Here is a 14985-nt window from a genome sequence, read left to right as displayed (position 1 = left end):
TTCTTCCATTCTTGGAAAAGGCCTTAGCTGCATGCCTTAAAGCGGCGGAAGAAGGGAAACCCTGCCCTGCACTGGAGGAGTGCAGACCCTTCTCCATCGTGACCCCCCCTGACGCTCGACACTGGAAAGATGTTCAACATACTTTCGTCGTGGGAAGGCTCGATCCTGACGTCGCCGGACATCAGTTTAATGAAGACCTCCCAAAGCTCAACGATCACCTCCTTCGCCGGGAACAAGACACGAAGGAGAGGCTTGCGGCATCTCTTTCTCATCAAGTCCAACTGGAAGTTATGGCCTGTGACACTAGAGTACCAGATCACTACATGGTACTCTCCAAATCCCACTTACTGACGGTAATGAAGGACTTGTACCACTTCATAAAGGCTCGAAGAGCCTGTCGTGAATTCGTGTTTGCCGGTGCCACCGTGAAACACGAACCCCGGAGGCTGATTTCCTCCAACATCTGGGGAAAGCACCTGTTTCCTTCTGACCTTGTGAAGGAAATCACTGACAGAGCCGCCACGGAGAATAGGAACCTTCTCCACAAGTGGGGCATGTCCAGGAAAAGGAAACCCTCTCAGGACGACGGACCTCAGCCTAAGAGGAAACCCCAAAAGTCAAAACCCCAGCAACGTCAGCAAAGACGTCAGTTTCCGGGACCCGCTACCTCCCAAGTGATTGCCCAACCACAACAGACCTTTCAATTGGTCCCCCAACCGGTGTTGTCACAGTCACCGGTCTTCACCCCTGCCTTTGAGCAACCATCAACTACCTTTCATGCCAAAGGTAGAGGCTCATTCAGGGGTGCAAGCAAAGACGCATCTCGCCGTCCCTCCAGAGGTAGAGGAGGAAAGGGAGCTAGCGGCCGAGGCAACAAGTCCTCGGGACACCAGAAGCAATGAAGTGCTTCCGGTGGGAGGAAGACTCCGCCAATTCCAGGATCGTTGGACCTTCGATCCCTGGGCACACAGCATCGTCAAGAAGGGTCTAGGCTGGAGTTGGACTCAACCACCCCCAATCTTCCAGCAATTCTTCCAGCAATCAACCCCCCTTCTGGAAGAATATGTTCTAGACCTCTTGAACAAGAAGGTGATAAGGAAGGTAAAGTCCACCAGGTTCCAAGGGAGACTGTTTTGTGTTCCCAAGAAGGACTCAGACAAACTCAGAGTCATTCTGGACTTATCCCCCCTCAACAAGTTCATAGAGAACAACAAATTCAAGATGCTGACGCTTCAACAAATAAGGACCCTTCTGCCTCAAGGTTCCTACACGGTCTCTATAGACCTGGCGGATGCCTACTGGCACATTCCAATGAACCATCACGCTTCCTCCTACCTAGGATTTCGACTCCAAAGGAAAAGCTACGCCTTCCGGGCCATGCCCTTCGGCCTCAATGTGGCCCCTCGGATCTTCACAAAACTGGCGGATGCCATAGTACAACAGCTCCGCCTAAGAAATGTCCAGGTGATGGCCTACCTCGACGACTGGCTAGTCTGGGCTCCATCGCCCGAAGAGTGTGCAAAGTCTTGCAACGAAGTTACCCAGTACCTAGAACACCTGGGATTCAAGATCAACGAGAAAAAATCTCGCCTCTCTCCAGCTCAGAAGTTTCAGTGGTTGGGAATCCACTGGAATCTTCAGTCACACCGCCTTTCCATCCCCCAGAAGAAAAGGAAGGAAATAGCAGGGTCTGTCAAGCGACTACTGAAATCCAAACGCATTTCAAGACGACAGCAGGAACGAGTTCTAGGCTCTCTACAATTCGCCTCAGTGACAAACCCAGTGCTTCGTGCACAGCTAAAGGATGCCGCGGGAGTCTGGAGACGCTCGGCATCCATCGCTCGAAGAGACCTCAAGAGACGGCTTCCAAACAGACTGCGACGCCTCCTAAAGCCGTGGTCGGAAGAAAAGGCCCTGAAAAGGTCCATTCCTCTCCAACACCCTCCTCCATCACTCAACATCCACACGGATGCCTCACTGGAAGGTTGGGGAGGTCACTCCCACCAGAAACAGGTTCAAGGTACCTGGTCTCCACTATTCAAGACGTTCCACATCAACATCTTGGAGGCCATGGCGGTCCTTCTAACACTGAAGAAGTTATCCCCGCCGCCCTCGATCCACATCCGTCTAACCCTAGACAACTCGGTGGTAGTTCGTTGTCTCAATCGCCAAGGCTCAAGATCGCCCCAGATAAATCAGGTGCTTCTCCCAATCTTCCGTCTGGCGGAAAAGAAGAAGTGGCACCTGTCTGCAGTTCACCTACAAGGATTCCGCAACGTGACAGCGGATGCTCTATCTCGGACAAACCCGATAGAGTCAGAATGGTCTCTAGACGCAAGATCGTTCTCCTTCATCTCTCTCCAAGTCCCAGAACTTCAGATAGATCTCTTTGCAACGAGCGACAACAATCAACTTCCTCTGTACGTAGCCCCGTACGAGGACCCCAAAGCAGAAGCAGTGGATGCCATGTCACTGGACTGGAACAGATGGTCCAAGATCTATCTGTTCCCTCCCACCAACCTTCTGTTGAAAGTCCTCTCCAAACTGAGAACCTTCAAAGGGACAGCGGCCCTAGTGGCTCCCAAGTGGCCCCGGAGCAACTGGTACCCCCTGGTCATGGAGCTGCAGCCCAAGCTGATCCCTCTCCCGGGCCCAGTTCTCTCTCAACAAGTACAGAAGTCGACTGTCTTCGCTTCATCATCGAAAATCAAGGACCTTCATCTCATGATTTTCTCTCCCTTGCCGCAAAGAAGAGGTTTGGGATCTCGAAGAAAAGTCTAGACTTCCTAGAGGAATACAAGACCGAATCCACGAGACGGCAATATGAATCATCCTGGAGGAAATGGGTCTCCTTCGTCAAGACAAAAAATCCTAAAGAAATCACGATTGATTTCTGTATGTCCTTCTTTATTCACCTTCATGGACAAGGATTAGCAGCCAATACGATTTCAACCTGCAAATCGGCCTTGACTAGACCAATTCTATATGCTTTCCAAATTGATCTGTCCAACGACATCTTCAACAAACTACCAAAAGCATGTGCTCGCCTACGTCCAGCACCCCCTCCGAAACCGATCTCCTGGTCACTAGACAAGGTACTCCATTTCGCCTCCAACTTGGTCAACGATTCATGCCCCCTCAAGGATCTGACTCAGAAAGTTATATTTTTATTTGCTCTCGCTTCGGGAGCTCGAGTCAGCGAAATAGTGGCATTATCAAGAGAAGAAGGACACATCCTGTTTACTGATTCAGGAGAAGTGACCCTCTCCCCTGATCCGACGTTTCTCGCTAAAAATGAATTACCCACCAAAAGATGGGGCCCTTGGAGAATATGCCCCCTGAAGGAGGATGTCTCTCTATGTCCAGTAGAGAGCCTCAAGGTCTATCTTCGCAGAACTTCGAACTTTGGTGGAGGCCAACTCTTCAAAGGAGAAACATCGGGCAGCGACCTGTCACTGAAACAATTAAGAGCGAAAATCACCTACTTCATTCGCAGAGCGGATCCGAACAGTACACCCGCTGGTCATGATCCTAGAAAAGTGGCATCTTCTCTGAATTTCTTTCAGAGCATGGACTTTGAAAGCCTTAAAAACTTCACGGGCTGGAAGTCCTCGCGAGTTTTCTTTAAACACTATGCGAAACAAGTGCACGAAGTCAAACATTTTGTGGTAGCCGCAGGTAGTGTTATGAAACCTGCACCTAACTCTGCGTAGAACAGTGAGTTACTTGGGACTCTAACTCTTCGGGTGCCTATGTTGACCCTCGAGCGATTCATAGTGATGTCGAAAAACACTTAGTGCTTTTATAACTGTTCTTATCCCAGGTGAAATGTCATAGTGTCACACAAGTGCCGCATGCCTTGAGCATGATGTGTTTTATTTAAAGACTTGCGTTCCTCGAGAACGAGTACCTACTAATACCCTGAAATTCCTTTTCAGATTCAATTGCAAGCCTTTATTTCTATGTACATTATTATTACTGTAAATGAACTTTACTTTTGCTGTAAATTATTTAATTTCTGCATTGTGAAATAAAATTTCTATTTTATTACTTGTGCGTCTCTATCAGCTCCTACTTACTATGAAATACATACCTGTCATAGTTTTATTTATTCCTCCTTTCTTATGGTTATGAAGAATTTAAGATGTTTAATCCTAAATTATATTCACCCTGACTAAGTAAGGTTCCTACACGAATACTTACTTCTGATAACCAAGAGATGAACTCTACACAGTGCCCAACCACCACTGGTCTAATTTCAGAATGTTCCTATACAAATACCAAACATTCCGCTTCATCTCTAAGTTCTTTAAGTTCTTCTCTCAGGATGAATAGCCCTTCAATACCACTTTGACGTCGGCATAGCCCATAGGAACTTCACTGCCAAGGGGGGCAGGATACTTCGTCCCTATGGTTCTTTATCTAAGATTACTTTGCTGTTTTGTCAATGCCTAGGCACTTAATACTGGGGGAAAATCTACCACGATACATTGATTCTCTGGTACTCTTCCATCAGGACGCCATGGCTTGAGCCCAAAAAACGGATTTTGAGCGAAGCGAAAAATCTATTTTTGGGTGAGATAGCCATGGCGTCCTGATGGACCCTCCCTACTACTTCGTCCAGTTTTGTTCCCACCCTGTGCTACTGTATCATGGTGATGGGCAGCAACTGGCTTCAGGATGAAGACGGGCGTGACGTCATTAGAGCAATGGCGTCCGTTTGTTTACGTCTCGAGTATCAGTAGTAGCCACGAGTGAGATTAGCTGTGGAACGGCTCCCAGCTATTCTCTACTCTTACACACCGAAGCATTAACTCTGTTCGGGGTGAAGATAGCTATGTGGCGCGTTTAGACATGCGTCCCCTGTTGAAATTACGATGTCTTAAAGGGAAACCTTTGAGATACTCGCTCCAGAAGTTAGAGTTCTGTGATAACCTGTGGTTAAATACTCTGGGAATATCTTAGTAGTCTTATACCCAAGGAAGCTACCAAAAAGGAACCTTCCATCCATCAGGACGCCATGGCTATCTCACCCAAAAATAGATTTTTCGCTTCGCTCAAAATCCGTTTTGTTCCGTAACCGAAATACAAACCACGCTATTTACATTGGGTTTATTTTTCGGCGTAGCTGAAATGGCGAGCCATTAGAATTTAACGAGGGTGTATTACCCCCGCGCTAGTTAGCAGGGGGGTAGGGGAGTGGTAGCTAGCTACCCCTCCCCCCCTCACACACCGGTGAACTGCTTCACTTCACTTTTGGCTCGGACAATGGACAGACGTCTCTGTCTTTGTCCTCGCTTGGCAGCCATTGTTTGTTTTGTCTTTACTTAATCACTTACTTTTCTTATACTCAATATATATGTAAACATTTTTTCGTGTTTATGTATATATTTGAGTATAGAAATCAGTAAGTTTCCTTTTCAGAGTTTGTGCTTGTGTGTGTAGTGTACGATATCTCCGTGGAGCCCTCGACAGTTAGGCCACCATGGTGTAATTTCATGGGTCGCGATCGAGTTTGACGACGGTCTTTATCTCTCTCTCTTTGAGGTCGTTTACCCTTTTACTACGTTACTTTTACTACGTCTGAGTAGCTTCCTTCCCGTGTGGGTGGGGTTGCTACGCCGTACGTTTTGTCTCAATTTGTTTTTGAATCTAATTGTATTTGTTGATTTTTCAGCTTTTGTAGAACGATTCCTTTCGGGGTTTTCGTTCTTTCTTTAGTGGTCTTTTTTAAATTACATAATTACATAGTTACATAATTATAATTGTTATAATTGTGTGTTGGTTACAGCTCTCCTTCCGTGAGTGTAAGTGGTTGTGAGGGCACGTGCCTGTTGTGTAATTTTTGTGTTCCTTTCCCTCGGGATTCCTCTTCGGAGCCTTCCCGGGGGAATGAATGTTAACTAATTATTTTTGTTTTTATTTTTCACAGTTACCGATCTAGTTCGTTTCTGTAATGTGACAACGGAGTTGAGGCCTGGGGATTCGGCTGTTGCTGCCTCCCCTATAGATCTTCGTCAGGGGCGTGTCTCCTTCTCCTGGAAGTACTCCCATGACGTTTGACAGCTCTCCAGTTCATTTGAGAACACTCAGGAGGCTCGCCTCCTTGGGTGGGTAACTTTCCTTCCGAGGGAAGTTTTCCTGTCCAGGCTTGAGTTTTTTCTCCTTTGGGGGGTTCTTCTGTTGCCTTTTTTTTCGTGCGACTATGCTCTTGGTGCTGAGCGGTCGCACCTGCAGTTACGCTCAAGGGGCTGGGCAACTGCAGGAGCCCCTCTTCGGATGATTGCTCTTTTTAGGTCACTGGCTGACCCGTCTCTTCTACGAAGTGTTTCTCTTTCGTTCGCGAGGGAGTACACTCATAAAGACTCCTCTTCGGAGGACTCTTCTGCTGTTGTTGCTGTTGGCCGCCTTCGCCGTAAGGCTCACCGTCCGCTACGTCGTAAGGGCCTCACGTCTCCCTATAAGGGTGCTAAGAGGCGCCTTTTTGAATCTCCGTATGCAGCTCCTACCTCTTTAGATCTCTCCGGGGATCGATCTCCAACGCCTTCCTGACCTTCCGCCCCTGGTGCAGCTGGACAGCAGTCTGACCTTGTCATCCGACGGGCAACGGTCCCTTCGGGGCAAAGGGTTGCCTCCCAAGGGGGGTCTTCCCTTGCGTGTCAGGGTTCCCCTGCACGCCCTTCTGCAGTGTTAGCGCACAGGCGCTCTCCTTAGTGTTAACGCACAGGCGCTCTCCTGCTCGTCAGCGTTCTCCTGATCGCTAGCGCTCTCCTGTTCACCAGCGCTCTCCTGTTCGCCAGCGCTCTCCTGTTCGCCAGCGCTCTCCTGTTCGCCAGCGCTCTCCTGTTCGCCAGCGCTCTCCTGTTCGTCAGCGCTCTCCTGTTCGCCAGCGCTCTCCTGATGATCATCGCCCACTGCTGTTGTTCCTGTTGTGCGCCCTGCGCTCCTGCCCGTCAGAGCGCACCTGCGCTTCCAGTTCCTGACTACAGGGCGCCCACGTTCGCCCGCGCGACCTAGAACTTCGGTTCAGGTCTTGGGCAAGGACTCTCCTTCTCCTCTCCCTCGCGATCCGGCTCGTCAGCCTGCTCCAGCGCAGCAACGCTCGTGGTCGCCTACGCGTGCTTCTAAGCTACTGTTCACTCAGGATTCCACGCGTCGCCCTTCTGCTCGCCAGCGACCACAGACGCGTCAACATTCACCTGCTCGTCAGCGATCTCCTGCGCGTCAACGATCGCCATCGATCTTCCACGCGTTACAGGTCCCCTGGACACCATCAGTAGCGATCTAGCGCTCGCCTGCTGTGGACGATCTCCGGTAGCTGAGTCTTGCCGTAGATCTTCCTCCTGCTCGCCAGCGCTGACCTTTACTTCTGTCCTTCTGTGCGCCAGCTTTCTTCCCCAGCGCACATCTGCGCACCCTTTCCTGCCACGCACCAATGGGCGCCAACGGTTTTTCCTGACCGTCCAGGATCGCCTGATTGACAGCTTGCATCAGCGCTCACCTTCCTGATGCACCTGCGCGCCTTCTGTTTAGCGCGATGCGCGCTAACCATCCCTAGTCTCTTACGCGTCAGCGATCGCCTACGCGCCCGCGCGATTCTTCGCCTGCGCGCCTTATGTTTAGCGTGATGCGCGCTAACCATCCCTAGTCTCTTACGCGTCAGCGATCCCCTACGCGCCCGCGCGATTCTTCGCCTGCGCGCCTTCTGTTTAGCGCGATGCGCGCTAACCATCCCTATTCTCTTACGCGTCAGCGATCGCCTACGCGCCCGCGCGATTCTTCGCCTGCGCGCTAGCGTTTTGTTAACGCACCACCGCTCGCCAATACGCCGTCGCTTGCCAACGCGCCATCGCTTGCCGACGCGCCATCGCTTGCCAACGCGCCTTCACTTGCCTACGGGGCATCGCTCGCCAAGACGCGCCATCGCTCGTCAACGTGCCATCGCTCGCCAAGACGTGCCATCGCTCGTCAACGCGCCATCGCCCGCCTACGCTCCATCGCCCGCCTACGTTCCATCGGTCTCCCGACCGTCTGCGCTCACCTGCGCGCCCACGTGCCTGCGCGACCACACGCCCATGTGCCTGCGCGCCCGCGCACATGCGCTCCAATGTTCGCCCGTGCACGAACCAACGGTATTCCGTCGCGCGAACCGACGGTGTTCCGTCGCGCGAACCGACGGTGTTCCGTCGCGCGAACCGACGGTGTTCCGTCGCGCGAACCGACGGTGTTCCGTCGCGCGAACCGACGGTGTTCCGTCGCGCGAACAGACGGTGTTCCGTCGCGCGAACCGACGGTGTTCCGTCGCGCGAACCGACGGTGTTCCGTCGCGCGAACCGACGGTGTTCAATAGCGCGAACGCCGGCTCGATTCCTGCAGTATCCATTGCTCGCCTACGGGTCATCGCTCGCCTGTGAACTATCGGATTCCGACCACCAGCTCTCGCCCTTCCTACCACGCTCGCCCTCCTTCTGCGCTCCCTCGCGTACTTTCGTCTGCGCTCCTGCGTGCCCGCGCATGGGCGCTTCCACGTTTGGCCACTCGCAAACCATTGATTTACCATCGCGCGAGCACCAGGGCGATTGCGACCGCGATTCCCGTCGGGGTTTCGCAACATGGTCAGCCTGGCGAGTCTTCTGGAGCGTATTTCCAGAACACGGTCTTCACCCTGTGAACGCAGAGCATGGCACATGCAAGAGCAGGAAGAATCTTCAGGGAGGTCTGTGCAACGTTCTTCTTTCCAGAACCTGGATTAGCCCTTCCTCGTCATTCCCTGGAAGAGTCTTGCCAGGGAGCTTTCTGTTCGAGATTTCTCCGTCAGGCAAGGGGTGACTGGTTTAGCCCTTCCTCTTCTCCATCTCGTGGAAGGGGCTTACCAGGTCCTTTCCCTCCTCGGTTGCGACCCGAGGTTTTGTACAAGGAAGCTCCAGGAAGATCATGGGTACTTTCCTCCTCTCGGGCTCAAGCACCTTGGCGTTTCGTCGCCAAGTTTCGAACTTGCGGGCAAACTCGATGTTGGAGCATCTAGACGCAGTGACCGAGGGCTTCCTCTCGGGTGTCTCATCCGTGGATGTCGACAAGCTCAGGCACTCTTCCATCCTTGGGAAGAGCTTGTTTGTGCCCAAGGACAGAGACATGGACAGCGGTTGTGCGGAGGAAGTCGACTTCCGTTTTTACTCCTCCAAGGCGCTTTCTTCCAGACCCTGCAGGTCTCCAGCGCCTCTTCTTTCAGCCTCGTCGACCTAAGTTATCGGACCGGTTACGGCAGCTATGACAAGGTGTCCAATAGCAGTCCCGTCCTGTCGGGGATAGGTAGCACGGGAGGCTCTCCCGGGGGGGCATAAACTCTAGGATTGGCAACCCCCCCTTGCAGGTCTCACGCTGGGAGGATGCCTAAGGTTACTCATCCGGATAACAGCTTCCCGATGCCGATTCCTGCACGATCTCCGTGATCAGCCAAGGATATCGCGCCTCGCTCTTACCATCTCTCCGTGTCTGTCAGCGAATTCAGTGTCACTGAACCTCTATGCCATGGGGTCGGCAAGAGTTTTGACCGTTTGGGCAGAATGATCCATGCCTTAGGAGAAGGTCCTCCATAGGGTCGTCGACGGCTTCACCCCCTGGCTTCTTCAGTCGATCCTTTCTCGTAGGAAAGCATCTGAGACGGGAGTTCCGTCGTCGACCTCTCAGCTCTGATCAAGTTTGTCGAACAAACTTCGTCCAGCGTGGAACAGCAGAATCGATCAGACTGGTAACGAGGCGGCAGGACTCCTTAGGCCCTGGATCGGAAGGACGGGTACTTACAGTTTCCATTCCATCCATCTTCCAGGAAGCTCGTGGAATTCAGCCTAGACTACAGGTGTTCCTGCTTAAGATGCGGTGTGGCGATCCCGCCGCGGCATCGCAGGTTTTTCCCCAGAGAACTCTCCCTGCTTTCCTCATGGCCGCTCAGGAGCAGGCTTCCGCCTCCTTCGCCTTTTGGAGGTCTGGTCAACTCCGGTAGGCTCGGGTTCGACCTTCTTCGACGCCGGGACAAGCTTCCGGGTCCTTTCTATGAGTGAGGGTTCATGGTAATTTGCTAGGAGCCTTCTCTACTTCTGCCTCAACATCTGGAGTATCTAGCCATGATATTAAGTCAATGGCATTACCACGTTGAAAACACCGCTTCTCGTCCGATCAGCGAAGTTAAGCAACGTTGGGTCTGGTCAGTACTTGGATGGGTGACCGCCTGGGGACGCCAGATGCTGTTGCCTCCTTCTCCGAGCCTTCCCTTCAGTTGACTGTGGCAAGGCTGAGGAGAGTCGCAGTACCTGTTCATAGTCAAGCAGAGCTTTCAGCCCTACCCTGGAATGTTTCCTGGGTCTCTTTTCCTGGGTCTTTTCCTCATTGACCCGTCTAAAGTCCCGAACGGTCGCCTCAGGATAAGTTCCCTGTGAGGCGGCCCAAGTTCCGGTGGTATCAAAGCAACGATTAACCGGACTTTCTGGCCCCTATGGGACCAGCGGATCGTTTAGACCTGCAATGGGTGTTGACCTATGGAACCTCTTGATGGGAGTGGATATTCTCGTCCTTTCCCCACATTTTGATGCTGTTCTCGGACTCGTCAAAGAAAAGGTGGGGGGCATGGTCAGGACCTGAAGGATACCTCTCCATCATTGAGGCAGGCTTAGGGGCCGTAGTTTGGCCCTTCTGCAGATCCTACAGTTCCTGCCGAGTCGCTCCGTGCGCGACGACTTCATGGTACTGGCGTATTCCAACCAGCAAGGGACGCATTTTCATACCTTCGCATCTTGCAGTAGAGATACTGAGATGATCCGAGGTCCTCTCAATACCACTATCGGCTCGCTCATTGGCAGAGGAATGTTCTCTCCGACTATCTGAGCAGAGCCTCGCAGATAGAGGGTACCTGGTGGGTCTTTGGCCTTTAGTAACCAGCAAGTCCTGGCCTGGGGGACCTGATCGCGACAGCCTGGAACTTCAAGCTTCCGCTATTCTTTCCCCCAGTCTCAGACCCCAAGACTCTTTGGCAAGATGCTTTCCGGTGATGGTGAGACTACATCGACGCCTGCGTCTTTCCACCATTGTTGTCTGTTGAGAATGGGTCTCAACAAGACCAGGTTGTCTGTCAACCTTTCGATGGCCCTGAGAGCTCCACTGTAACTATACGCGTAACGGTTTCCGGACCCTCTGCTTCCCCTGACGGAACTCCCGGGAGAGCTTCTCCCACGCCACAGGCTACTCAAACAACCACACTACAACATCTTTCACGAGCCGTTGCATCACTTCGGCTTCACGCCTGGAGACACTACACCGCCTCCTCAAGAAGAGACAACACGCTACAGTCGCGGAGTGGAGGTCGCGTCACCTGCGATAGTCATCCGCAGGGGTCTACCAGGCGAAGTGGAGAGTCTTATGTGGTTGGTGTCGTGGGAGAGATACCTCTTCCCTTGAGGCCTCTTCTCCAGCATTATTGCTTTTCGGCGGGAGGAAACCCCTTTCCGCTCTCGGCAGTGAAGCCTGTCGCTCAGCCTTTTCCTGGCCTTCAGGTTGAAAGGAATAGACTTTTTCCTTCCCGCTGGACCTTTCTTCGCTCATGCGAAGCTGCGAACGTCCCTGCCCCCAGTCGGAGTGAAACCTCCTCCATGGAGCATGGTTCAGACTCTTTAGTCCCTTAAGAGATCTTCTCAAGAACCATTACGTCAGGCCTCTGATCGCATTCCGTCTTGGGGGACGGTGCTCCTGCTCACTCTGGCCTCGCCCAGTGTGTAAGCAATCTTCTTGGTCTCGTACGACTCCGCCCTTTCTAGAGAATAGTGGAAGGCAACATTCAGGTTCGCTCCTGAGTTGTTTGCTAGACTCAGAATCTTGGGGTCCCGGCCCTTCGGTCCAACTCCTTCAAGATTTCGAGTCACCATTCTTATCAGATAACCCGAACCTTCTGCTTCTTGCCAGTAAAGGAATCGAGGGGTTATCTCTGAGAACAGCTGCAGTTTGTCCTCACGTGCAGCCGGGTTGGGAGCACAGGAAGGACACAGGGGAGAGTCACCAGTATACCTCTTCAGCTCGGACTCAAGGACATTCATCTCGACCTGACTCCAAACCCTCCCCCGTCACATCGCCTTACAGCATGATGTCGGATACATCGCAACGTCCCTCGCCTTCGAGTAGAACTACTCTGTGACGCAGGTGCTACAAGCTGGAGTCTGGAAGCGTCTAATGACCTTCGCAGCCCGCTTCCTGCAGGACGTGACCCACAGGAGTATCGATACATTTCTATCGCTCTGTGGTGGATACACAACAGCTGGTCTAACCTCAGGCTCCTTTTTGAACAGGTAGCAGAAGGTTGAGAGCATTGTTATCAGGTTTTAGTCTGCATGAACGAAAGAAGTATGTCTGGCCCTTACTTCTTTCTTCATCGTCCCCTCTACTGGGGAAGCAGCATCCTGGTCTCTGCATAGCTGACCTCAAACCTCTGCAGGTAAACCATGCTTCCTTGTTTTCCGAGTATTGAGTCAATACTGTCGCGTCCCCCATACCCTGACGAGGTGGTATTGGGAACGTCCTAACCCAGAGTTCCTTCTGGAACTCCAGGTCAACTGCCTAGGATGGGTCACACTTCTTCCTTCACACACAAGCTTATGTAGGCCACACGTTTCCTTGCGGAGCAAGGAACTTGTGAGGTGCAGGGACTCCTTTTCTTGAGTGCGACTCACTCGGATTCTGAGTCCCCTTTTCTCGAGTGCGACTCACTCGGATTCTGAGTCCCCAGGTAAAGCCAAAGCCAGTATGGCTGGGGACTTTCCACCCTTCCTAAGGGGTAAGTCACCCAATGTAAATAGCGTGGTTTGTATTTCGGTTACGGAACAAATGACAAATTCAAAGATAATTTGTATTTTTCCTAACCATACAAACCTTAGCTATTTACACATATTTGCCCGCCAGCCCTGTCCCCCAAGACAAGTCCTACCTCTAAGTGAAGTGAAGCAGTTCACCGGTGTGTGAGGGGGGGAGGGGTAGCTAGCTACCACTCCCCTACCCCCCTGCTAACTAGCGCGGGGGTAATACACCCTCGTTAAATTCTAATGGCTCGCCATTTCAGCTACGCTGAAAGGTAAACCCAATGTAAATAGCTAAGGTTTGTATGGTTAGGAAAAATACAAATTATCTCCGAATTTGTCATATTGCATTCTCATTCAAGCCCTTGGCGAAAGAGTAATATCTCTCGCAGTGGGCAGGTCTATATATGGTCTGATGTGAGAGTATAAAAAGTGCAATTTTCAGTGCTAAATTAGTGCAGTGATTTTATTCAGTCAGTGGAGGGTGCGTCTGCTCGACCCTGTCGTTCTCTTAGCCTTAGACCTCTTCCAAGCTCCCCAACCCCTGGGAGAAGGAATGTCGATCAGCGAAAGGAAACGAGCGGTGTTAGCGCTCGAATAGACTTCCCCACGAGTGTCCTGTTGACACTTCCCAGAATGCTCGCCCTCGCCGTGGGAAAGGCGAGGTAGAAGTGTTATCTCCACCGTTGGTTGACTCGGCTCACAGACAGGGCTGGCATCTTTTGAGTATTTTCCTTCCTTCTAGACAAGAAGAGAGTTGCTCGTCATGACACCGAGCGTTTAGATGCTTAACATCATAGCACTAGCGTCAAGAAGGACACCGAGCGTTAAGGAATGGGCTACATCACGCCAAGCGTCGAGTAGCTGGAAGTCATGACACGTAACGCCGAGCGTCAGAGCATTGGACAGCAAGCTACTATCGATGCTGTAAGAGTTTGACACGATGTTTGAACCTGAGTGCAACTTCTTTGTCTCTCTTGTTGGATGAGCGAACGGTCATAGTTCCGAGCCTCTGAATCGCGAGCGTTATTGTACCGAGAGTCACGTGGCGTCGAGCGTCAAGCAGTTGCATGGCGTCAAGCGTCCAGCAATTAAACTTGATGTCGAGTGTCAAGCAGTTAGACATGACGTTGAGCGTCAAGCAGTTACGTGACGTCGAACGTCAAGCAGTTGGACGTGACGCTGAGTGTCAAGCATAGTTCTAAGCGTCTAAATCGTGAACGTCATTGTTCCGAGAGTCTCGTGGTGCCGAGCGTCAAGCAGTTGCATGGCGTCTAGCGTCCAGCAGTTGGACTTGACGTCGAGTGTCAAGCAGTTAGACGTGACGCCGAGCGTCAAGCAGTTGCATGGCGTCAAGCGTCCAGCATTTGGACTTGACGTTGAGCATCAAGCAGTTAGATGTGACGCCGAACGTCAAGCAGTTAGACGTGACTTCGAACGTCAAGCAGTTAGACGTGACGTCGAGCATCAAGACTCGGACGTCGTGCTTACACCAGTTGAGCCGAACGTCGAGATCGAGAACATCTTAGTTCCGATCGTAATGACCGCCAGCGTGTAGCGTCGGAACATCGTTACGCCAGGCGCTATAACTGAAAATATACAGAGAAAAATATTAACTGGAAAAAAATTATTTTCACACACCAAGGTCCGCCTGTACAGACTCTTGGTGTGTGATGGAGGGGGAGAAATAAACCCGTTAAAGGAAGTAAAAGTAAGTAATGATCTTGGGCCCAATGAGGCCAGAATTCAGGGCCTTAATGAGTTGACTCCTAGGAAACAAGACGTTTCTACCTTGGTTAGAGACTTGTAGGAGGAAGAGATCGACGATCTCCTTTCCCCTACTTATCTTTTAGAGGAATTCTCATAGGAGAAGATCCTAAGATCCTTCATCCTTCAGTTGACTTAAAGAAACTTATGAGAGTTTTTTTTACTGAAGAGTTTCTGAATTATTTTGTGCTTGCTGCTCTTCGTTCTCCGCCTTCAGAGTTTACGCTAGGGAAGGCGTCGAAGGAGTCTCTGTTTACAAAGATGTTGCTGTATCGATCATCCAAAAGAGCTTTGAGGAGGATGGGAGACTGGATGCAATCCAAGAATAACCAGGCTAATACTGTTTTTCCCTTTTCCCTCGGCTAGATTGGCCTCCAGATATAGT

General features: G+C 51.5%; 1 non-coding gene across 1 annotated transcript; it reads left to right on the top strand.

The window, feature by feature from the left end:
* The first annotated feature begins 10131 nt into the window (after window positions 1-10131).
* LOC137626349 (5S ribosomal RNA) lies at window positions 10132-10250 on the top strand. Its single transcript, XR_011041026.1, has one exon. It is a non-coding gene; the product is annotated as a 5S ribosomal RNA (ribosomal RNA).
* Window positions 10251-14985: the final 4735 nt, after the last annotated feature.

This window comes from Palaemon carinicauda, chromosome 33, assembly GCF_036898095.1.
Source record: "Palaemon carinicauda isolate YSFRI2023 chromosome 33, ASM3689809v2, whole genome shotgun sequence".
Lineage (NCBI taxonomy): Eukaryota > Metazoa > Arthropoda > Malacostraca > Decapoda > Palaemonidae > Palaemon > Palaemon carinicauda.
This window is presented reverse-complemented; position numbering and strand designations above follow the sequence as displayed.